Source organism: Aethalodelphis obliquidens, unplaced genomic scaffold, assembly GCF_003676395.1.
Source record: "Aethalodelphis obliquidens isolate GAN/ISIS:26980383/991018 unplaced genomic scaffold, ASM367639v1 scaffold5, whole genome shotgun sequence".
NCBI lineage: Eukaryota > Metazoa > Chordata > Mammalia > Artiodactyla > Delphinidae > Aethalodelphis > Aethalodelphis obliquidens.
This window is the reverse complement of record NW_020837949.1, coordinates 52,136,545-52,161,775: the sequence shown is the minus strand read 5'-3', so window position 1 is coordinate 52,161,775 and position 25,231 is coordinate 52,136,545. Positions and strand designations below refer to the sequence as shown.

The 25,231-nt window shown below is 36.5% G+C and overlaps 1 long non-coding RNA gene across 1 annotated transcript in view; it reads right to left on the bottom strand.

Annotated features, from left to right (window-relative positions):
* Positions 1-25,231, bottom strand: part of LOC113618331 (uncharacterized) — a 283,065-nt gene that overhangs the window by 62,792 nt on the left and 195,042 nt on the right. Inside the window, exon 4 of the long non-coding RNA XR_003431973.1 lies at positions 8,819-8,856. This is a non-coding gene — a long non-coding RNA (uncharacterized LOC113618331). The remainder of the gene's footprint in view (positions 1-8,818; positions 8,857-25,231) is intronic.

Below are 25,231 nucleotides of genomic sequence, written 5' to 3'. Positions count from 1 at the left end.
TCTGATGCAGTGAGACTGTGGGAAATACAGCACAGTGTTTGCATCTCAAAGGTCTACAGTTCGGGAGTTCCAGGGGACAGCGTCTGGATAAGGTGGCTATGGTGGCTACCAGCAGAGCAGTAGCAAAGCTTTGGTGGGTGTGGTGGAGCTGAGTGCCCCTGACAGAGGCTCGGCGGGGAGCTCTGGCCACTGGGCACACTGAGATTTATTCATGAGCATGTGCAAGACGCCCCCAGGAACCTCCAGAAATACACGGGTGAACTTTTCAAAAGGCTGAGGTCTGTTGGGAAAAAGGAGAAGAAACGTGTTCAGTGAAATCTGGGTAGAAATACTAAAACCACCTTATTTGGTGAGGCTGGTGAGGGAGTCAAATCCAAATACGTAATACTATAAAATACAGGTTTTATGACCATAGGTTATTAAAACGGAAATGGTGTTTGCATGTGATACAGTCCAACCTCATTTGATCTCAGATGAGGAAACTGAGGCCGAAACAATATTTCCTTCTCAAGGTCACACACCTAGAGAGTGATAGAGCCAGAGCTTGTGACCACTGCTTTCCACTGGATCATGCTGCAGCTTTTTCTCCACTGCTGGTCCATTTCATCTATTTAAAAGAGCTTTACATTTAGCATTCTAGGGGTTCTTTAAATTTTTGAGAAGTGAGAATCCTTTTTAATAGAATGTGAGCCTTGCAGATTTAGAAATACTAGTTTTGTAAATACCAAATGGTTCCCTGAACTAGCTCTTTGAAAAGGCTTTGATATAAAAAGTTCTCTCTAAAATAACTCCTTTGTAATGCCAGCAAGGGCACCTGAGGACAATTTATCTTCCCCATGCCATTCAGCTAATATCCTTACATATAAAGTGCTAGTACAAACTTGTGATTACAAGACACAAATGTTGAAATCCAGTGCATCATTGACTTGAAAATGTGTCCAGTTAAGTCTTACTGCTGCCTCTGGTCTTTTTTTATACTTTCAGAATGAAGTGATCTAAAGTGAGAAAAGAAGAATGCCACATGCTGACTGGGCAGTTAATGATAATTTTAAATTAAGTATCATACGCTACTGTGTAGTTAAATATTGAATTGAGAAGGATGTGGCCAGTGTCCATTACAAATATATATAGAGACATATATATATATATATATATATATATATGTCTCTCTATATAGGTGTGTGTGTGTGTGTATATATATATATATACACACATATATATAAGCTCAGACTTCCTCTTTATTAAATAATTAGCAGAGACCATCTTCCCTGTCAGCATTAGAATAAGAGTAAGAATTTTGAGTTCTAATTTCAGCTCACTTTCTAATTGCTTTATGGTCCTGTGTAATTTAATTTCTATCTTCAGTCCTTGGTTTCTAGAAGTGTATGTGGCCATCCTAATCTAATAAAATACAGTGCCACAGATATTGGTATTGATTTAGAAAAGTAATGAATGAGTTATTGATGTCCAATATAATATGGACTGGACTGATATTGTCTCATACAGATCATGAGGGATCTGTATGTTTGAGGGAATAGGGGGTAGGTGCTCTTTTCCTACCACTTGGATTTATTTCACAGTTCAGGGGTTGTACTGATGATCAAATAAAATAGCATATGTGGGAGCTTACTTTAAATTTTAGAGTTCCATTGAGATATAAGGAATTATTATTATTAACTACTGAGAACATTTTCCCATCTCGCTTTTGAGGCTACTCTGCTAGCAATCACTTCCATCAGTACGCTTAGGGCTTGCAGTTAGATAGCAGTGCTCTGAGGGTGAATTAGAAGGAGATATTATTCCTATTTCATATTCAAATACTCTATGGGTTACTGATAATTTGACCATGCTTTATCTTGACTGAGAGACAATATTCTATTCTCATCAGTCCTACTCTGTGGTCACTTCTTTCTCCATGAATATAAATCCTAAAATACTGTGTTGGGTTTGAATTTCCAAAGTCCTATCTAGGGTAAATAACTAATACTTATATCCCAAGACTACTTAAGAACCAAGAACAAAGGCAAAGTCAGGCTCCTCTAGAAGGAGGGTACCACACTCTATTGACTGGGAGAATAACAACTCCCCAACACAAATCAAGGGCTGTGAGGAAGGAGAGTAAGATGTCATATGATCTTTTTATTCTAATTATCGACTCAAAGGAGAAATGTCCTATCCTAACCCACAACACACAAACAAAATATGGCAAGTCCAAACAACCGTCAACCCACAGCACCTAGACAAGGACCAGAGAAGTTAAGAAGCCTCCTCACAGACTTCCGAACTGTCTGTGGTCTGTGTCTCTGTTCCATTTTGGAGTTGCTCTTCCCTCAATTGGTCATCACCTGATACATAAATTAACAATCGGGAATCGAGCAATCAATGTCATTCTGTAGACAGATGGTGTGCCTCGCCCCTTTGTCTATAAGTATATCCCACCCATTTTCTTAGTTATGGAAGTCTTCCCTGTATTGACTGATGGTTTGTATTATGCATTACAAGCAATTTTCTATCTGGGAATATATCACCACCCTTTTCATGCTTAACATTTTTAGCCAACAGCCTATTCTATAATCATTTGGGAAGTTTTGAATACAGCATATACATATCACTTCCTATTTCTATATTGTATGTTAAACACAAGTTTTCTACAAGCATCAGCTTGTTATCTTTAGTACATTCCGATGAGCCAGCCTGATTATCCTGAATTAATGATCTTTCTTCACCTATTCTTAATGAAACCCAGCTCATCACAATCTTCAAAAAGGCAAATGAGAGATACAAGAAATCACCACATAGGAAGTTGGAAAACTTAAATTCTCTATTTAAGGGGTAATATAACACGAATTCAAGCAAAGGAATAGCTTGAATTCACTCTCTGAACTCTCATAACTGACACTTCTATTGTCCTCTGTACTCCTTAAGGCTCAGTTTCTGACGTGCCTCCTTTGTCTAGTTGACCAGCTTCATGGGCAGAGAGCACACTCCTATTATGTGAGGAAGCCCACATAGCTCCTAGCAGACCAGGGCTCATAGCAATTGTTTGATAATTACAAATTTATTCTTTCGCACTTACAATGAGTTCATGGAAAACAACTCCTTATGTTGGATTAATAACAAGCTTGTATATAAAATCATCCAGTAAACTCTTTATTAAATAAAATAAGAGAACTCAGTTTAACCATCATATTTCCATTTGAAATAACCCTTTTATAAATTGCCATCTGTGAAGTTTGTTGAACAATACCTCAGTGTCGAGAATTAGTTAATCTGCATTCAGCAAGAGAGCATTTTACCTCCTTCCCATCCATACAGTCAGTGGCAATATAATATCCAAGGGGGGGAAAGCATAAAACATGTTTGGATATTGTAATGAATTCGATTACAATAACACCAAATTAAGCCTATTTTCATGTTGATAATATAAAAAAGCAGCAGGAGGTCTGATTAGATAACTTGCTTTTACTTTATTAAATTCCTTATGTTACAGTCAGCTGGACTGAGCACTCCCTAGGAGTAAATTCAGAACATTTGGGCCTTGTCTTTACATTCAAAACAGTGTGGCTCCAAGTCAGGCTTTTACAATTCACTTTACTTGGGCTGCCAGAGGGAGATTAAGAAGAGCTCCCTAGTTCCTCTGCTTGTTTATTGCCTTCTTTATGCAGAAGGGTTTTCCTCCCACCTTCACGCTGTGAAATGTCATGCTGTGGCATTAGGCAAACAGAAGACTGACTTGTCCCAACAGGACAATCTCTGTTGTCCAGGACAAATGTCACACAAACATGGGAATTGTCCACATCCCTGGTCACTTTAGCGGGAACCGAAACCCTACAGCCTGACCTCCTTTTGATCAACACATATTCCTGGCTCTTTCCCCTGGCTCAACAATGCTAATTAATTAAATGTTTGCTTAGTGACCTAAAAGAGTTAGTACACCTCCCAAAGCTTCAAGCAGACACTAAAAGGAGTTCAAGTTTGGCTATAAAGGGAAAAGGGCACTTCTGAAATGTTAGAATCCTTCTTTACAATAGTATACTGCTATAAAAGGAAAAAAAGGCCCCTAAATAAAACTGAGTCAACTTGAACAGTCCTTAAACAGTTCATACCACTAACCTGGGAACATCGACCGCAGCCAAGTCTAATGAGAGCTTGAATACTCAGCTTTCTAATAGCCCTACCACTTTCCCTTCGTGGCTTCCAGTTTCTCCTTACATTATGGTGTTCTAAATCTATTTTTGTAGCTGGTTTATTACATTTCATTTCCTAACAGTCGGCACATTTTTGTCTGACTGCAGCCATTTTATGAAGTCAGCCACACGTTATCCTATCATCAATTGCCGGGGCTGTGAATCTTCTTGTCGATTGTCAAGGATTTGCTTTTCTCTAGTAAAATGTGCTTTCCTGTCGCAGCTGGACCAGAGATTCATTGTAGCTGAAAAGAGAAGGCTGAGAGGTAGGGCCAGCTACGAGCCCAAACCCAAAGGGAACGCTGTTGGGTCCCATGAGGGGCCAGGATTCCTTCCCGAGACAAGAACAGCGTTTTTCTCAGTGTGTTCCCTCTCAGCGCATCCTTAGGGATTTTTCGCAGGACCAAATTCTGGACTGAAGGAGAGAAAGTGGTACCTTCGGACTCAAGAACAAAGCAATTTTGAAAATCATTGGTCAAACTGATTGTAGAGAAAAAGTTCCTGGTACCCGGCAATAGAGTTCACTAACTTTTATTGAAATAAGCACAGGAAAAAGCAACCTCTACTTTTTCATAGCAGTTTTTACATATTTGAAGGTGTAAAGAGTTCTAGTACAAAAAGAAGACACCGTCGATATTGATAGACATCAAAGAATGATTATGCATTGATGGGATGCTTTGGATATATTATAAATTGATTTGGATGTATACTTAGAATCTTATAAGAATATTGATCGACATGAGAAATTTTCACATTATACAGTAAAGTAGGGTGTTCACTGTAATTGTAAATCACTCCTTTTCATATCCCCTCCATTCTCTTGTTCTCACTCCATCATACTCATTTTACAGAATGTAAGCCCTGGTTAAATCCAACTGTCTTCCTATTCCACACCTGCACCTAAGCATCAGAGAATTGTTAAGGAAAAGCACTCAACCTTGCTCACTGATTTCACCCAATATTTTTAAGCACAAATCTCAAGCAGACCCTCAGCACGTGTCTAGTCATAGTCAGTTGGTTCTCCCACATGCTAAGATATTATTTCAGACCTTCTCTTTATCCAAACTGCAGATACACTCCCTTCACTCCTCACTCCCTCTCGGTTAGACAATCTTCTAATCACCTAATCTGCCTATTGGCCTCCCTACATGTGTGTGTAAATACTCTCCTTTCTCTCCCATGCTTTTATAAGGTACTGTCTCTAATCTTTTGTAAATCCAAACATTTTTCTCAGCCCCTGGATCCTATCCTTTTTTGCTCTTTCAGGATACCGCTCCTGCATTTAACCTGTCACCCACCTGCATCATTTTCCCTCTCTTCCCCTCCCTTCCCCTCCCCTCCCTCCTTCCCTCCTTCTCTCTCCCCTCACTTTATGTATATATGTATATGTGTGTGTGTGTATACACATATATATATCTGCAGAATCACCCTGTCCCATGGTTTAGTACAACACACAAATTATATCTTCAGCTCTGATTTCTCTCCTAAACCATAGAGATTTGTATAAATAAATAAGATTTGTATTAACTGAGCATCTTTTATATATAACGGGAAATTCACATGTATTATGACCAAAAGAGAATTATGTACTCTCCCCTTCCCCCCAGACATCCTCCCCGCCACTATTCTCCTTCTCAGGAAATGATACATCATTGATCCTGCAGCTCACGCCGAAAAACCTGCAGTCATTTTTTACCACTCTCTGTTGCCCACAGCCTATGTCCAATCTGCTAACAAGAACTGTAGTGCTACGCCAAAATACAATTAACAGCAGCCATTCCTTACCAAACACTTCGGTTCACACTTATCATACAGAATAGCTTTCTAATTGGACAAACATTTCTGCTTTCTTCCCCAAAGGTCACTTCTGCACAGTATCCAGTGATCTTTTTGTAAAATATTATTCACGTTATATCACTCGTGACCAAAACCATCCAATGACTTCATACATATTGTAATGTTATCCATTTCATCATATTTTTCAATATATTCATGGTCATATGAGACATAATTCTCTGCAACATTTTTTTAAGATGAATTAATTCTTCCATTCAGCAAATATTTATTGAGTGCCTACAACATTCCAGGTACTATACTAGCCTCTGGAAATACAAGGATGGAGAAGGAAAGAAGCTTGTAAGTAGTTACACTATTTCCTCAGATATCTCACAGCACATTTGTCCTGTTGACAAAAATAATACATGTCCACCACATAAAATTTGGAAGATACAGAGAAGTATACAGAAGAAACGTAATATACTACATGGTTATATTAATATTACTTTCATTTGTCCTCTCATGCTTTTCTGTATTTCACATACTGTATTATCCCTGTGGGCACAGCTTATGTTCTCTTCATTCCTTAGTATCCAGGTCAAGACCCTCCATCCCAACTGGGTTTTGGAATTTACTTCAACCCTGAGCTGGATTCTCAATGGCTGAGATCGCTCTTTATCAAGGTCTTATACCCTAGGGAGCCAAGCTTTACCCTTCTGTCTGCCTTTCTAGAGAAACGTCCCTTGATGTATGTATCACATTAAGTATACCCAGTGGCTACGCTGGATCTATCTCCAACCCTCAATCTAAAAAGCAAGAGAAGCTCCAGACTTCAGGCATGCGTCTTATGGTTCTGTTGATTGAACCTCCAGAGTAAGCAAAGGAGAGGGGTTGGTGGTGGCTGTTCTTTCAGAAAAATAGCCGGATCAGATATCCTGGGGGATTTCTTGGCTGATTCTAAAACTGCCATCAGATTTGTGGGACCATTCATAAATATTAAGAAATAGAAAACTCAAGCATAAGCACGAAAACTTCAAATAAAATCAAGAGCCCTGTGAGAATGTAGTTTTGCGGCACAACTACTGCACAGTCTGGAGTCATAAAAGAGAAGCACCAGGGAAATGATTAACTAGGACTGTAGTGACAGTAAGTCAGAAAATACATTTTCTCTTCAAAGGCAGAGAATCTGATAGCCCTGAAAGATATAGTGCAATGCCACACTCCTCACGGACACCAATTTAAATCCAAGCAGGGTCAGCTGTCAGAGCAGAAGTCATTTGCGTCCAATAGCGTTTTATTAGCACGTGTGAAATGTTTCAAAGTTCTGAACCCCATTCTTAGCAGGTATGACTACATCGACAAGAACGTGGTGGAAAGGGATACATTAGGAGTTTGGGATGAACATATACACGCTACTTATATACAAAATAGATAATCAACAACAGGTCTGCTATACAGACCTACTGTATAGCACAGGGAACTCTACTCAATATTCTGTAATAACCTATATGGGAAAAGAACCTGAAAAAGAGTGGATATATGCATATGTATAACTGAATCACTTTGCTGTACACCTGAAACTAACACAACACTGTAAACCAACTACACTCCAATATAAAATAATTTAAAAAATAAATTTAAGAAAGAATATTACTCAATTTGCTCTCACTTGGCACTCCAACAGCAAACATGTCCATATAACACAAGAGACTAGCAAATAATGAGCAGTGGAGAACCTCAATTTTATAATAACTATAATAATAGCAATAGCAAGGTGTTTTTGTACCTTGTATTTATGTACTGCTTTGCATTTTATAAACAACTTTTATGTTTATGATTTCTTTATTTCTTTTAGCAACTCTATGAAATTAACTAGTTTACAAATTATTATTGCTTTTATTTTATGGAGGTAGAAAATTGAAGTTCAGATTTGCTAAGTAACTTGCACCTTGATTTGTCACCTAAACTCAAATCCTAACCATACCAGAAGTGAACTAGGACTCTAACCCAGGCCTTCTGATTTCAGGTCTACTGTTCTTTCTCAAACAGCATGTTGTCTCTTTTAAGGGCATTTGTAACAACTGAGTTCTTTAGAAAATAGTAATTTCATCAATTGGACAATTTAGAGAATAAACCATTGTCCAGACATTTTTTCCCTAGCATAGAAATATTATGTTCTTTCATATTAAAGCAATTATGCAGTACTTTCAGAATAATCAGCTGAGCATGCTATGATTATTCACTGTAGATAATGTATATTTGTTCTTCCCTCAAGTTGATAATAATAAAACCAGTAATTAAATAACAGCAAATGTTTATTGATTGCTTGACATGTGACAGTATTTTTAAACCTCATAACAACTTAGCAAAATGAACATGATACCCTATTTTTCAGATAGAAACTCAAGCATAAAAAAGGTTAAGTAACTTGAATAAGCCCAGAGAAAAAGTAGCAGAGCTGGGATATCGATCTGATTTCAAAGCTTGCACTCAATCATTACACTTTCACCAAGAGGATAAGAAGCACATAGCAGAATCACTAAGGAACCTTCTCTGAGAATGGTACAAGGAACACCAAACTTTGAAAATCTTCATTAGCTTTTTTTTTAGGGTTCATCTGATCAGAGAAAATATGCAATATTATTATCTCAAGTACTATGCTATTTTCCCAGGAAAATGATCCAGTAGTATATATTTTATAAATACAACTAACGTGATATACTGAAACACCAAAGTGTGATATCAATTTAACAGCAAACATTCATCGAGTAAATACTGAATGCAAATTACTGTGAACTCTATGGTCTTAGCAATACGAGGAATTTGAGATTAAAAAAATAAATAAATGGACATACCTGCAGTCTTGGAGAGCCCTTGGAGGAACTGTTGCAAGCTACAACAAAACACAAATGAAATACAAGTTGTGAAAGCCATGGTTCTCAAATTTCAGTGGGCATTGGGAGCACCTGGAGGGCTTGTTAACAAATAGACTGTTGAGCCCCACCCCTTGAGTTTCTGACTCAGAAAACCTGTGAGGAGTCTGAGAATTTGCATTTCTAACAAGTTTCCAGGTGATAGCATGTTGCTTGGTCCCGGGGCCACACTCAGAACCCCTGTGATAGAGGTTCAACAGAATTGTAAGAGAGCATAGAGGAAGGTGTGATAAGCCTTCCAAAGCAGAAGCAAACTTCATGGAGGACTCAGCCTTTGAACTGTGCTTTGACAAAGAAGCAGAATTTCAGATATTGACAGATAATTGCTTCAGTCTCAAGAAGAGGCATAATCCTTCAGGCTCTTCTTTCTCTCATCTTAGTGATTTGGTGATTCTACTCTTGCAGAATGAAATGAAAATTATGAAACCATGTCTCCTTGCCCAACAACTCAGTATACTTTGATGTTTTCTTGGCTTCAACCAATGTACTGACACTTCCGAAAGGAATGAAAGAACAGTTTTAGTGCATTTTAAGCCTTATTAAATTCCTTCTTTATTCCATGGCAAATAATTCCAATTTCCTCTGAAACTGTATGTTTTGTTTTACTTGGTCCTCACCTGACTCTTACATTCTAGGGATGATTAAGAATGTGAATGAGGTGTTGGTCAAGTTTTCTTTTGCAGTCTTGTTTGATTGTAATGGCTGAAATAGTCACAACATCCCAGGTGAGTATTCTTACTCTTATCCCAAGAGGTGAAAAAAATAAATGGAAACATTTTTAAAAGCATTTAAACCGTGTGCTGGAGCTGGAGAATAATCAAAGGGATAAAATACTGACTTGTGAGAACTGTTTTGTTCCCAATCCTTCTATCATTTTACCACATGATTCTAAAGAAGTAATTTGAGTTCTCACTGCTCTCATTTTTGTATTTGTAATAGGGATAATATTTGCAATGAGGCTTAATTAATGGTTGAAAATGATTTTGAGGTCACTGGGAAAGAAGAATAAAATACTATTTCTCTTTACTGAATTTTGGAAATCAAACTATCAAACAAGAGGAATTTATATTCTTTCAGAAACCCTTAAAAAGGCATTTTCCTACTACTAAGTTGCTCATTGTCATGACAAATGTATATTAGACTCCAATATTATCAAGTACGTACAATCATTTCTACTAATGCTTTTTATTCCATATCTCTTGCAGATGGAACAACCAGGTGGAAGATAATTCAAGTGCTATCAGTCTAAGCATTAGAAAACTTTTTCCATAAAGGGCCAGGTAGTAAATATTTTAGATTTTGCAGGCCACATAGGAGCATGTGATCACAATGATCATGCTCATGAGTCATGATGAAAAGGGGGACAAAGTATCACCACTAATCATTATCATTTTTAATTTTCCCATAAAAAGCATCAGCATCCCTTCCCTCTTCTTTTACTTACTCAGATTTAGTCAGTAATAAATATTGAGGTAGAATTCACTACATAAATCTTTGCTTTGTTATAAAATGAATTTTTTTTTTTTTAAATAATACTGTTGTTTTCAAGTTCTGTTTGGCTTCCCCAAAATAATTAAATCAAGCTGGTTGATTTCAGTATCCCAAATGCAAACCATTCTGTTTCATTCACATTTTCTATTTTGTTTTGCCTACTGCTTTATTACTTGTATTTCCTCATGAGGCTTTAGAGAAAATAATGTTCTTCCTTCAGTTGTGCAAATTGAAAACTTATTTTTAAAGAGCTGTGTCCCAGCAATTTTGATTATCCTACATTCTATTCCTCTCTTCATTTATTTAAAAAGAAAAAGACTATACATAAGCCCCCATCTCTCTCCTGAGTGTTGTAGAAGCCTGTTGTATTCTTATTAACACTTTTACACACACTTCATTTTGTTTCCTTATTGCAGTGATAGCTTACCTTCCTGTTTACTTTAGTGTTTACACCTCATTTAAGAAGTTTTGTCTAAAGTGCTTTATATAAAGATTCTTAATTGGGTCTCCTTTTTAAAAGATATAAAGTAGAAATTGAGAGTTTCACAATTTAAGTTACAAAAGTTTCCAAAATGGTAAGTCGTTTAAAGATTTTGCTACCTTGTGGTTATAATTAAGATTTTTAAGACTAAGAGCTTCTCCTTTAACTGAGATGGACTTCTACACCAAGTTCCTCAAAAATTCATATAAATCAATAAAACATTTCTTATTTTAGGCTAATATAAAAGTAATTATATTTAGTATTATACTACAGAAAGTGTAAAAGACACTTATTTTTAGTATTTGAGTATAATTTCACAACTTATTACAAAGTTCTTTTTTTTTTTTTTTCTATCCCTGCAATGTGGACTTCAGAAATAAGCCTATCAGTCCTGGGCACAAGGAAGTCACACTGTCATATTTTCCTCCAGTTCCTGTCATAGTTGGAAATCAAGCAATCATAGAAATGTCTTTGCAGTACTATGATATAGCATTATGTCCTCAGCTTTTATTGAGGGCTGATATAATAATGGGCTCTATGAAGAAACTTTTGATAAAACTGCTACTGAAGACACCTCTCATTATATTGTTCGATGTCCCTATAAAAATTATCCAATTTATGTTTTTCTCAAGGTTCCAAGCAAGAAAGGGATTTACCATTTTGATGATTTTATTTGATCTCTTTCATATAGTTTAAAAAGAGTTATAAACTAATAAACAAATTCAGCAAAGTTGCAGGATGCAAAAACAATACACAAAAATCAGTTGTGTTTCTATAAACTTAACAATGAACAATTCAAAAAGGAAATTAAGAAAACATACCCAGGGAGATTGCCTATTTTCAAGTCACTTAGTTCTTCTGGGTTTTTAGCTTGTTCCTTCCTCTGAAACATATTCCTCTGTCACCTCATTTTGTCTAAATTGCTATTTGTATTTTTATGTATGTGGTAGGTTGTTTACGTTTCTCAACCTTGACAGAGAAATAAAAATATCATATGATATCACTTATATGTGAAATCTAAAAAAATGATACAAATGAACTTATGTACAAAACAGAAACAAACCTACAGACTTAGGAAAAAAACTTATGGTTACCAAAGGAGAAAGGTGAGGGAGAGGGATAAATTAGGAGGTTGGGATTAACATATACACACTACTATATATAAAATAAGTAAACAATAAGGACATACTGTATAACACAGGGAACTATACTCAATGTCTTATAATAATCTATAATGGAAAAGAATCTGAAAAAGAATATATATATGTATGTGTGTGTATATATATATATATATATATATATATATATATATCTGCATCACTTTGCTGTACACTTGAAAATAACACAACATTGTAAATTAACTATACTTCAATTTTTTTTTTAAAAAAAGAAAGCATTCCCATTTTCAATAGCATGAAAAAGAATAAAATGCTCAGGAAGAGAGTTAACCAAGAAGGTATAAGACTTGTACACACTGATTAGAATTTCTTTTTTAAAATATTACTGTATTTTCATTCCTCTAATTTACTGATGTTTCTTCATTGTAGCAGTGGAAATAAAAAAGTAAAATTTCTCCATGCACAAAAGGTGTCCAACTGATGGAAAGTAATGCAGGAGGGACGTCTTTCAGTTGGTGAAAATTTCTAAATATGCCTGCCTGCTGAGGTCAGCCATCAGTGAAACTTCAAAGCGAATTCCAGTGCCTGAGCTGGTCCATCATGGGCCAGGAGGAGTGAGTGTTGGGGAGGAACCCTTCCCCTCCCCGGTGTTCATCCCTGGCCCAGGGACTTTGGGGGAAAAAGTTGCCCAGGTCCTGGGTCCCCGCCCTAGCCCTGGGCCAAGAAATGGGGAGCAGGTGAATGGGGAGGAAGCCATGGGCCTGGGGGTCCAGCAATGAGTCCCCGCCATCACCCTGGGATCCGGATGCATCCTGCTCACTAGAAGGTCAGTTGTCCTCGAATTTCTTAAATTAAAAAATTTTTATCATACAAAGTGATGATGAGGCTGTGAAGTAACTAGAACTCTCATGTGCTGCTGATCAGAATGTAAAATGTCACAAGCACTTTTGAAAACAGTTGGGTAGTTTCTTAAATAGTCAAATATACACATACCACGTGACCTAGCTATTCCAGTCCTTGTATTTACCTAAGAGAAATGAAAGAGTGTGCCCATACAAAGTCTGGTGTCTTATTCAGAACTTTATTAATATAAGCCAAAACTCAAAATATCCTAAATATCCATCAACAGGGAAGCAGATAAACAGACTGAGGTTTATTCATAGAACAGAATACTACTCATCAATACAAAGGAATAGGCTATTGGATGAACCTTTGTTAGAGAGTCCAAGCTCATACCACTCACTGCAGGACAGGTCAATAAATGGAGTTATGATTTGTTGGGGAAAGAAATAGGGACTTTATCTGGAAAGCCAGCAGACTGAGAAGATGGTGGACTAGTGTCCCAAAGAACCATTTTACTCAAGTCAGAATTAAGGCTTCTTTTATACTAAAAGGTGAGGGGATGTGGCTGGCTGTTGCAAACTTTTTGGTGCAGGAATCCTTTGCTCTTGCAGCTGTCAGTGTAGGTCTGGACACAATGTTCCTATAAACCTCCAACAAGACAAGTGTTATTTTCTGTTCTGCAAATAAGTGTTATACCTTTAAAGGTCAGAACCTTGAGAATGGGTTAGCATGTGTGTTTCAGGGTAGAGGCAACATTCCTTTAAAAGGTGCAAAGCCAGCGTGACTACACACAGGCGACAAAGCACAAGGGTTAGAGCTAATGGAATAGATCCAATATGGAGTCAGGTTTGTTGTTCTCTGCTACACTTTGATATAATTATGGTGAGTGAACATAGCCAGAAAAAAAAGAGTACAGACTGTGTGATTCCATTTATATAAAACTCTATGAAATGCAAACTAATCAACAGTGACAGAAAGAAGATCAATGGTTGCCTGGGGATGGAGGTGGTGTGGAAGGGGTGGGTGGGAAGGGCTGAAGGAAGGGATTATAAGGGGGAACGAGGAAGCTGGTGGAGGTAGTGGTTATGCTCATTATCTACACCCTGGTGAAGGATCTGCAGGTGTATCCAGATGTCGAAACTCATCAAATTGCTCACTTTAAATAAGTATAGTATGTTTCATATTAATTACACCTCAACAAAGCTGTTAAAAATTTTCCTCATGCAGCTCTGAAATGATCTGAGTTGTGCTTAAAAAAGAGTTAATGAGGCAACATTCTCTAAGGTAAAGTAAAGACGTGAAGAAGCAATTTACAGGGGTCCTGTGAGAGTTCATAAAAGACTGGGTTGGGAGAGTTTCTGTGGGAATGGAGAATGACCTATCTTGTTTAGTACTACTGGCTCACCTAATATTCCCCTATCCCAAAAACAAAAGCTGAAAACTCACTTGGCACCTAAAGTCCACTCTAGTTTTATGAATCGTAACCATTTTTTTCCCCTCAAAGTCAGTCTCAAGTTTAAGATAATTCTTTGAGTCCAGGAAGGCATTGGACTGCTCCATTAAACTTATCGTATTAATTAAATTCACCATCATGTATTCAATCAACAAGTATCTTCTGATCATCTACTTACTTTGTGCAAGTCTCTAGACTAGTCGCCCAACTACAGAGGGTTCTGTGAACAGGTGCTGGCAGATAGGGACTGCTGTGTACACATTTAGCAAGATGAACAAAAGAATTAAACAACTGCTTTTCAGACAGAGCCAGTAGTGAATTATCGGTCTTACGTTGATGGCCAAGGTTTCCAGATTTGGCTTTAAATTTGTATCCTATGTAATTATATAATTTTTAGGGAATTACGCATGTACCAATTACTGTGTTAACAGGTATCATACAAAAGTCCAACATCTATCTTGAGCAAAACCTTGTGCCCTACATCAGCCTTTGCTCCTCTGTAGTCAGGCTGGCCTCAGGACAAATAAAATTACATATAAATGCAATCCTGAGTTTTATTTTTCCCCATAGTTTCTAAATAATTTGGCTGTAACTCTTTGGGGATGACATTCATGAAAAACTCTATAATCTTCATTATTGTATTTCTCAGCTGCAGGTATTACCAAAGCTGTAGTTTATCTAAATTGTATTTTTGTCCAAGGGTTATATAGGGGATAATATGAAAAGTCTATTGGGATATTGTTAGTAAATTTATAAAATTACTTTCTGTATCCAGTTAGACCAGGTAATTTTTTCACTCGTTGCTTTTAGGGCAGGCTTATGTATCATTGAAGACTTCAAGGGAATAAAAGTTAAGCATCCAAACAAAAAATCTTTGTCTAAAAGCATGTCTGTTAGGTCAAAGTTGTCATTCATGGGGCTCAAGAAGAGCCTTTAGGTGAGTGAACAATCTAAGCCTAAAGCTACAGAGCAGGTATTTCCAGAATTCTTCATCTTACCACTTGATGCTGTTCCAAGTAGTGAATTATTGGTGCCAGTGCCATATACACAGCCCTGGGGCACATTCTCACTGCTGCTTGATCCAATTAAGGTCAGAGTCCATACATCGGGGGTTTACTCCAAAGAGAGGTTTGTTGTATATGTAATGGATGTTCCTTAGCACGCTATCCCCTTCTGTAGCCAGCGAGGAGGCGATGGTACCAAATACTGAGGAGGGTCTGATATCATCTGGTCTTATGGACGTGAAGTGTATTGCATTTAGAATGCAAGAGCTCCAAAGAATTGTGGGATCTCACCTTACCCCTTGATGTTATATTGAGCAGTCAGTGAATACGAAACACTGTAGCTTCTCAGTTCTGTAACCTTTAACCATATGTATGCAACCTTTTCATCCAAGCCATCCAAGAAATTTCCGTGGGCCCAAAAGAAGTGGGAAGGGCCTATGAGTGAGAAGTAACTAGCATAAAGCCCAAAGGTAAAGCTAGCTGGAACTAGTGGCCAGAAATCTGTGCACAGCATAAAGCAGCAAATTTTTAGCAGCAGTTAGAAAAATCAGAACTGCGCAAATAGCAAACTGAGAGAGCAGAACTATCAAAACCAGAATACTTCATTGTCTATTTTCTAAGTTATCAGTTTAGATTACTTAGTTGCTGGGTTATAAAACTGAATAAACAAAACAAGACTGATAAATTGTCATAGATCCCCAAAGGCTAAGGAGATATGACAACTAAATGAAATGTGATATCCTGGATGGGCTTCTGGAACAGAAGGAAATTAATGAAAAAACTGGTGAAAACCAAATAAAGTTTGAAGTTTAGTTAATGTGTCAATGTTGGTTTCTTAGATTTGACAAATACAGATGATAGCACTGAGAAACTAAATCACAGATGATAGCACTACAGAAACTAAAATCAGGTGGAGATTTTACAGGGATTCTCTGTGCTATCTTTGCAACTTTTCTATAAATCTGGCATTATTTCAAAATAAAACATCTATTTTAAAATGAATTAAGACAAGACTCTTATCCTGGAGTAGTTGGGGCATACTTGGGAAGATACAGAAATGAAGAAACCAACTCAATTCTAACACTTAATGGTTTAATGAAAAGATTCACAAGGTGCAATGGTGCACAGGACAGGTGGAGCCCTTAGTCCAAACCAGGGTTTAGTGAGAATACCTAAGATCAATCCTGAAGGGTTTGTAGGATTGGTCAGGAAAGGAAAAGATGACCAAAATTACAGGTAGAAGGAAGGGCATGAGGCCTGTGGAGAACTAAAACAATTTGGAAGGGCAAAGGATGAGACCAGAGATGGGAAAGATCAGGTTTGCATACCTGGATAAGGAGCCGGAACTCTACCTGGGGACGATGGTGAATAAAATCATCAGTTCTGCAATAGCACAGGGATATATTTTTGGAAGCCGAGCTAATTTTAAGAATCTAAAAGATATTGCATACATAAATAAAATAGAAGAAAAAAATGATCAAATATAAAAGATATTATTAATGATATAAAAACAAAGGAATAGACAATATCAATAAAACCAAAGGAAGTTTCTTAGAGAAAATTTTAAAAAGTAACAAATCTCTACAAGTACTGTTCAAGAAACAAAGGCATTAATAAAGAATATTAGAAAGGAAAATGGGTACATAATATAGAAATTAGAAGTAATATGATAATGATTTGTCAAGAATTGAAAACATGAAATAAACAACTTTGGGAAAAAATATAAATTATAAAAACTGATTCAAGAATAATTAAATAAAATAATAAAAAGACAAAAAACCTACTGAAAAATCATTTCTCCCTCTAAAACACATTAAACCAGATAATATTAGACCAATTATACTAAACGCTTTGACTCTTCTGGTATAATCATGATTACAAAATTTGATATGTAATTTTTAAAGTTTTAATCAATGTGATAAAGTAAGAAAAAATGAAATCAAATAATAAAAATTGGAAAGAAACAAAAACTGTCATTTTTCACAGGAGATATAATTGTCTGCATAGAAAACCCAAGAGTATCTATGAGAAAACTATAACATAAACTGTGCTACATCCAGAAAATGGAATATCATTCAGCACTAAAAATAAATGAGTTATCCAGCTATGAAAAAACATGGTGGAATTGTAAATGCATATTACTAAGTAAAAGAAGCCAATCTTCAAAGTCTATATACTGTATGATTTCAATAAAATGACATTCTGGAAATGCAAAAATATGAAGACAGTAAAAAGACTGACAGGAGCTGAGTTGGAGGGTAGAGATTAATAAAATGGAACACACAGGATCTTTAGGGTAATGAAAATAATCTGTATGATACTATAATGATGGCTACATGTCATTATACATTTATCTAAACCCACATCACATACAACACAAGGAGTGACGCCTAAGGTAAGCTATGGACTTTGGGTGATTACAATATATCAATGTAGGTTTATTAATTGTAACAAACACACATGGTGCCTGCTCATACACATTCCACTACCATGTAGAAGATGCCAATAACTGCAAGCTCAGTAAATGAATACCTAAATGGTAATGGTAGATGGTATTCACATCTTTTGAGCACCAAATATGTACAACAAATTATGTATTTTTGTATGTTAAATTGTGTGTTCCTCACAACATCAAACTCACAACATGCTATACATCTATTCTATGTAATATTTTTCATAAAGGCAATTGATTATTTGTACAATGTCTATTTTCTTAACCAAGATAAAAGCTTCATGAAGATAGGAACCTACATTTCTTGATCCTTTCTGTATTTCCAGGGCCTATCAAAACACATCTGACATACAGGAGGCATTCAACAAATATCTATTGACTGTATGAATAAATAGATAAATAGTTCTATGAGCTAGGTATTATTATTTCAATTTTACTGATAAAACTAGAGCATTAAATGACTTGCCCCAAGTAACATAGCTAGAAAGTGGCAGAACCAGATTTAAGTACACAGTTTTTCAACATTCAGTGAAAAACTTGCTTCTCATTGGTGCCCAGTAATGAGGAGTAGCCCAGAGCACTTTTACAAATCCCATGTGAACTTCTCCCAAGGAAACTTTAGCCTGCTTCATCAGTTTCTTCTTAAAGATAATGAAAAGGTGATACTAAATACATGACTAAGGTTATCTTTGGCTTTTTAAAAGAATAAAAAGTGCAGCATATTTGTCTTCTGGGCAGCAGTGTAGAAGATTCAGAGACCAATTTTGGCAAATTGACCGGGCAATTACTGAGCATCATTTTAGTTATATACTGATAGGTCCTGAATAATTTCCATTTGCGCTTTAGTGCTTCCTACCTGTTGCAAATTGATCATGTTCTTGAATTATCTATCTTTAGCCCTAGGGTCTCATTTATAACACCTGAAGACAATTAGATAATTGTTAATAAATACTAAACAATAATGGCATGAGAATGAAGCCTTTGGGAGGACATGAAGAAAACATATGTGTTTGATGTCTGTTTTTCTATGACTCAGCATCAATCCCTTGGAATAAACAGAATGATATCATTAAACTTTTCCAATCGGAAGGTTTTTCACCAGATTTGTGACACAGATTAGGTAATACAACATCCTTCAGTGGTTAAGCTCACAAACATACTTCATCATGTGATGACGGTACCAATATTCTTGACACTTTGATAACTTTGTAAGTGGGAGTATCACTTTCTGTTCATAGTTAGCAGTGAAGTTAAAGTGATTCCTACATTATTAAAAAGGTGCAACCAATCTGTTAACTGTGTACACATATACATACATATGTGTGCATGTGTATTACACACACACACTCATATAAGGATAAATTAATTACAGGTCTTGAATTTTTTTCAAAGAACTGAGATAACTGATATAGAAAAATAACATGTTGGGAAGGGTTGAACAAGTGAAGCACAAAGGATTTTTTAGGTCAGTGAAGCAGTATTGTTTAGGGCAGTATCTTTATGATACTGCAGTGGTCAATATAAGATATTAAACAAAACCCATAGAACATTACAAAACAAAAAGTAAACCTTAATGTATGTAAATTTTTTAAAAAATCACTTAAGAGGTTGGTAGATGTTAGTATGGAATGCAGACTAGTATATTAGTATGACAAAAGAATCTAAATGTGTTACAAATGTATGAAATCTCACTGAAGGGAGTGGGAGAATAAGGTGCAGTAATGAATATCCATCAGTCCATACTGATATAAATAAATGACGGAATTAATTTTAAAAAACTGGGGAGAAGAGACAAGTCTTTCATGGAAAAGAATTCCAAACCATTTATATAGATACTCTGCTCTCAAGGAGGGAGGGGTATAACTCCCCATTACATTAATGGGCAGCACCTAGTGACATTCTTCCAAAGAATAAATATGGAAAACAGTAAATAAAAGAGTAACTTTACAGTGGAGAAATTTGACAAACACTACCTCAACCAGGGGATCAAGAGCAACATCAAAGTGATGTCAAACTGATAGCCCCTGATATGATATGATGAAAATGGCACTTTGCCTTTGCGTTCTTATCCCTGAGAAACCATAACACCAGTCTAGTCATGAGATAAATATCAGACAAACCCAAATTCAGAAACATTCCAAAAAATACCTATCCATACAGAACTGTCAAGGTCATCCAAAACAAGAAACATCTGAGAAATTGTCACAGTCTAGAGGATCCCAAGGAGACATGACAACTAAATGTAATATAAACAATATACTGGGTCAGTCTGAACAAAGAAAAGGACATTAGGGAAAAACTAAGGAAATGTGAATGAAGTATGGACTTTAGTTAATAATAATGTATCAATATTTGTTCATTAATTGTAACAAACGTACCATACAAATGTGTGAAATTAACAGTAGAGGAAGGTAGATATGCAGTCTACTGGAGCTCTCTGTACTATCTTCCCAATAATTCTATATATTTAAAACTGTTCTAAAATAAAACGCTTATATTTGAGAAAAAGGAAATGGAGCAGCAAGTTTAGAGAAAGTAATAGCTGCATGAAAAACAATAAATCAGAACATGAGAACCAAAATCACAATATACTATTTTTAAAAAGCAAGTAACAGAAAGGAAATCTTCAAATTTCCAACAACAGAAGCAAACAGAGCATAAGGGTAGAAAATGCTAGTCAATTACTAGTCATCATTGTGACTGAAATTCTATACATGGGAGATTATTTCCTTATCTGTTGATTTATTTGGGAAATGGATCATTTCTATATCTGATAATCCTTTTTGGATATCATCAGTACCAGGATATTTAAATAATGATAAATAAAAGACTTCAGCAAGTTCCTTAAACTTAGTAATTCTCCTAGTCCTCCTCCTTAAAGTAAGTATAATAATGCTATAAACCTAAGAATGCTGTTATATGAACTAAATAAGGTGATGCATTTAAAGCACTTCCATAGTACATGGCACATAGTAAGCCCTCAAAATTCTATTAAGTATTCCCCCAAGTATCAATGACAAATTATTATTATATTTGTTGTTGTTATTCGGGATTTGTAGATAGTGTCAGAGATGTTACAAGTTCTGTGGTAAACGATTTCCCTTTATCACTATCTTCTATCACTAGTCTTCTATGAAGACTGACCTGCTCCTACATTGTTCTGATTTCAAAGACCTTCGAATATTTCTCTTTTTATTATTTAGTTTCATTTTCCAAAACACATTCCTTTTTTCCCTTTTATTCCTCATTTGTTCAATAATGAGTCCCTTTTGATTACTCTCTTTCTGTAAATAGTACCACCATTATTCCAGGCTTGAAACTTCAAAGCAATCTTTTAATCTTTTATTTTCTTGTTCAATTCAATTAGCCATCATCAAAAAAAATACAATAATGTATCCTTTAAATCTCTCTCACATCTGTCCAGTTCTTTCTGTTGCCACTGCCAGCTTTAGGATTTAAAAAACTCATTCCTAGCTACCTGTTATTATATCCTGATTTTCTTATTTCCTATGTCTCCTCATAGTAAACTTTCCCCTCATACAACAATATGTAAATATTTCATTGAATCCTCTGGACTCAATAGGATACAAGCAGAGAACACCTTTATTCTTTCTCCCACTCTACCTTCAAATATGCTCACGAACTAATTCTTTCCCTGAATCTGCCACAAGTCGCAGGCAGATTCCCCCAAATTTCTAAGGCCCTTTAGTGACAAACTGTCTCAATCTGGTTCAATACAATTTAAAAACCTTCCTCCTCCTTCCCCCATCCCCCTGCCCCTGATAGCATCTGCATCAGACTTAAGCCTGCAATGGCGGATGGGGACATTTTTGCTTCTTCTCCACTCCTCTTTCACCTTCTCTATTCCTGGTTGTCTGACACCTCAAGAACCAGGACCACGAATAAAAGGTAATTAGAGATAAGCAGTGTAGTATCACATGCTATTAGAGGTGTTCCTTCTTCTGGATGTAATGCATGCACAAGTACTGTTTCATTTTGATTCATTTCTCACTTGGGAAGCACTTTTATTGGCTTTTCAAAGTTCCTCTACTAGGACTGCTGACTGCAGTTCCCAGGACACAGTCCCTAGCTCTCCCCCATGGTAGGGGACAGGTGGACATATAATGCACAGACACCCCTGTCCCAAGAAACTCTCTTCCTCTAGTATTTTCACTTCCACACATTTAAAAAATGGAAATGGGCATTCACAACACTGGTAGCAATACATTTCCGATCTGTTAGCATGTTCTGCAGTAGGCAGTCCTGCAGGACCCAAAGTAGGTATTTGACCCCTGTTCAATTATTCTCAATTTCCACTGAAATTAAGGTAAGTTCTATTTTCACAGTCTGTTAAAAGTAATTTTTAACTCACACTTTTATGAAAAATCACCATATGCTCATAAAGCCCACAGGCTATTTTCTTAGTCTAAGATTCGTGATCTAAAGCCCTCTCTAATCTTCTCTGACCGATCATTCTAATCTATTCCCTACTACTGAGTTAATCCGAACATCCTTTGCTGCTCCAAATTTAATCATGATTTTCTAAATTCTGCCTTTATTGCATCTCCATCCTCTACTCCAGTCCCCACCCACACCCCCCAGTCACGATCCTTTGGAAGGAAATTAAGGGAGGCAGAAAGCTCAGATCCTTTTATAGAAATGATCTGTTCAGGAGGCCCCCAGTGTCATTGGACAGTCATCATTATACCACTGGGCTCTCAAGCCCTCTACAACTACAGCAAATAACCTCTCCTCTGTCTTTCCCTTTGCTTTCCTTCCACAAGATTTACATTCCCAGGTAGAAACACACAGCCATGGCTAAATCACATGGCCACCACTCAAAAACCATGGGGCAAGGGGAAATGACGTAGCATTAGAAATTAGTCAAATTTATTATTTTTGGCACACAATATGACTTGTTATATAAAAATCCCAAGAGACTATATTAAAATAATTAGAACCCATATGAGATATCCACAAAAGTGACTGGCCACAACATCTGTATGCAAAAATCAATATCTTCCTTATATAAAAACAAAGAGAAACCATGATGAAAAAGATGTCAATCACCAAACAACACAAACAAAATATAGACCATTATGAAGAAAACTACAAACACTAATTCAGATGTGTAACAGAAGATGTGAATAAAAACATCCATTATTTTTGAATGAAAAGACAGAGTATTTTAAAGTAGCTCTTGTTTACCTATAATCCAGAATGAATTTGGACTGTTTGTAACCATGCTCCTTACTGAACAATAGGAATTTAGTGTGTGAATTAAATTTTGTTAATTTGATTGAACCTATTCATTTTATTTGTGTGTGTGTGTGATATGTGTGTGTATTCTGGAAATGATCTGAAACTGACCTGTATACACAGAGATGTATAGAATTACAGGTTATACACTAACATACTTGATATTAAACATGAAAAAATATCTAAGTTCATGGTAGAGTCATGACATCCATAGTTCTACCCAAAGAGGTATTCATATTTTAAATCTGAAATCCCACTAAGGAAATCACATTAACTTTTAGCCTATTTTCCATTCTGTCAATCATGTAATACGGTCACTTATTCCTTGACAGATTTCATTGTATTTTCCATATCATTCAGAAATAAGAAAGTTAGATATTCTTATTTGTTTTGTGCCACATTGTTGTGCTATTAGAGGCTTGGGTAGATGACAAGATAGGATGTAAGACTGTTAAATCTCAACTTGAAGAACCTCACATGTTAATTACCAGCTCATATCCCAGAAACAATGCCATTAATGATGGAAAATAATGAGGGTGGAGAATTAAAGCAAAAATAAAGTTAGAACAATTAGGGAACTATGGTCAAATTTTTGGCAAAATAAGGGGTATATGGTGGATGTGCAGAACAAGACTTGCTTATTACTCCCCTGCGCTTAACAGCTCTCCTTCAGCAACTACCGTGACTGAAGAATATCGGAATATCAAAAGACCTGTGTAACCATATTGTAATAGGGAAGAACAAATCTGACTCCATATCAGATTTGTTTCTTTTACTTTAACCTTTGTATTCTATCACTACTGCTTCGAGTTAAGAATGTTGCCTATAGCATGATATATACAGGACAGCCCATTCTCAAGGCTCTGACCTTTAAGGGTATAACATTTTTTCATTCATATAGAGATAAAAAGTTGCAGAACAGAGAAGAACATTTGTCTTGCTGAAAGTTTACAGGAACATTGTGACCTGAGCTACGTGGACAGCTGCAAGAACAAAGGATTCCTACACCAAGAAGTTTGCAACAGTCAACCACGCCTCTCCCTCACCTTGCCTTTAAAAATGCTTTGTTGAAACCCTTTGGGGAGTTCAGGGTTTGGGGGGGGGGGCATGAGCTACCCATTCTCCTTGCATGGCCCTGCAATAAAAATTTCTCTGCTCCAAGCTCAGATGTTTCGGTTTGTTTGGCCTCACTTGCATTTGGTAACAACATGAAACACTGAGGTCCTGCCCAATATCACTGTTACTGTCCTCAAGTGCTTTTGCTGACTCCAAATCTTCACTCACTGTCTGCCTGATGTAGAGCCACCTGGGCTAAATAACCCTGTGCTGCACCATACTGTGCCCAGTCTTTATGTTCTCTCAAGAACACATCAGCATGTTCTCATTATTCGTTTTATCTTGGTTAAGTGAGGGATGGATTGTTTATGAAAACAAAAACCTAAATGAAACAGACAAACAAAACAAAACTGTATTGTTACTAACCTAAAAGTTTCCCCCTCAGATACAGATAGGGCCCAGTGGACCCACTGGTTACTTAAAGTACTTGTTGGTAGTCTCTCTCAACTAAAACGATATTTCTTAAGTTAACTAAAAATGTTTAAACTGCTATCGTTTGAAGAGAGGATATAATGTAAAAAGCTACCATATCCAAGTCCCCTTGCAGTGTTTCATGGTGGTCTACTAGTTCCTGAGGTGGAAGGGATGTCCCTCCCACCCATCCATTCAGAAAGACAAGGCATTCATTCATTCATTCATTCAACAAATATTTACTATACTGAATGAATACTATGTGCCAAACACTGAGGATTTGGTGACAAATAAAAAAGACAAATGTCCATGGATTTTTACACTCCAGTGGGGGGAGACAGACATAAACAAAATAAACAGATAAGCCACTCTCTGTGGCTCCATATCAATCTATTTCAACCACATCATTTCTCAAGGCCAGGAAGAATATGGTGTCCATTGACTTCTGGCTAGTCGGGACCTTGTTTCCAGTAATTTTCTCTACTACGTTTCCTTCTTGCTGGGTATCTCTGCTCCAGGGTTTTTCTTTGCTTTTATATCCAATTCCAGAAATGTCTGCAATGTAATGAGTTTCTGCTAAAAACAGCACTACCCCCAGCAAGGCCCCTTAAACACACAGAGGTGCAGTGACTGTAAAAGAGCCATTGTTTATGATATTGCAAGAAGAAATAAGCTGGGAATGTACATAATTTATGAACTGTTTATGA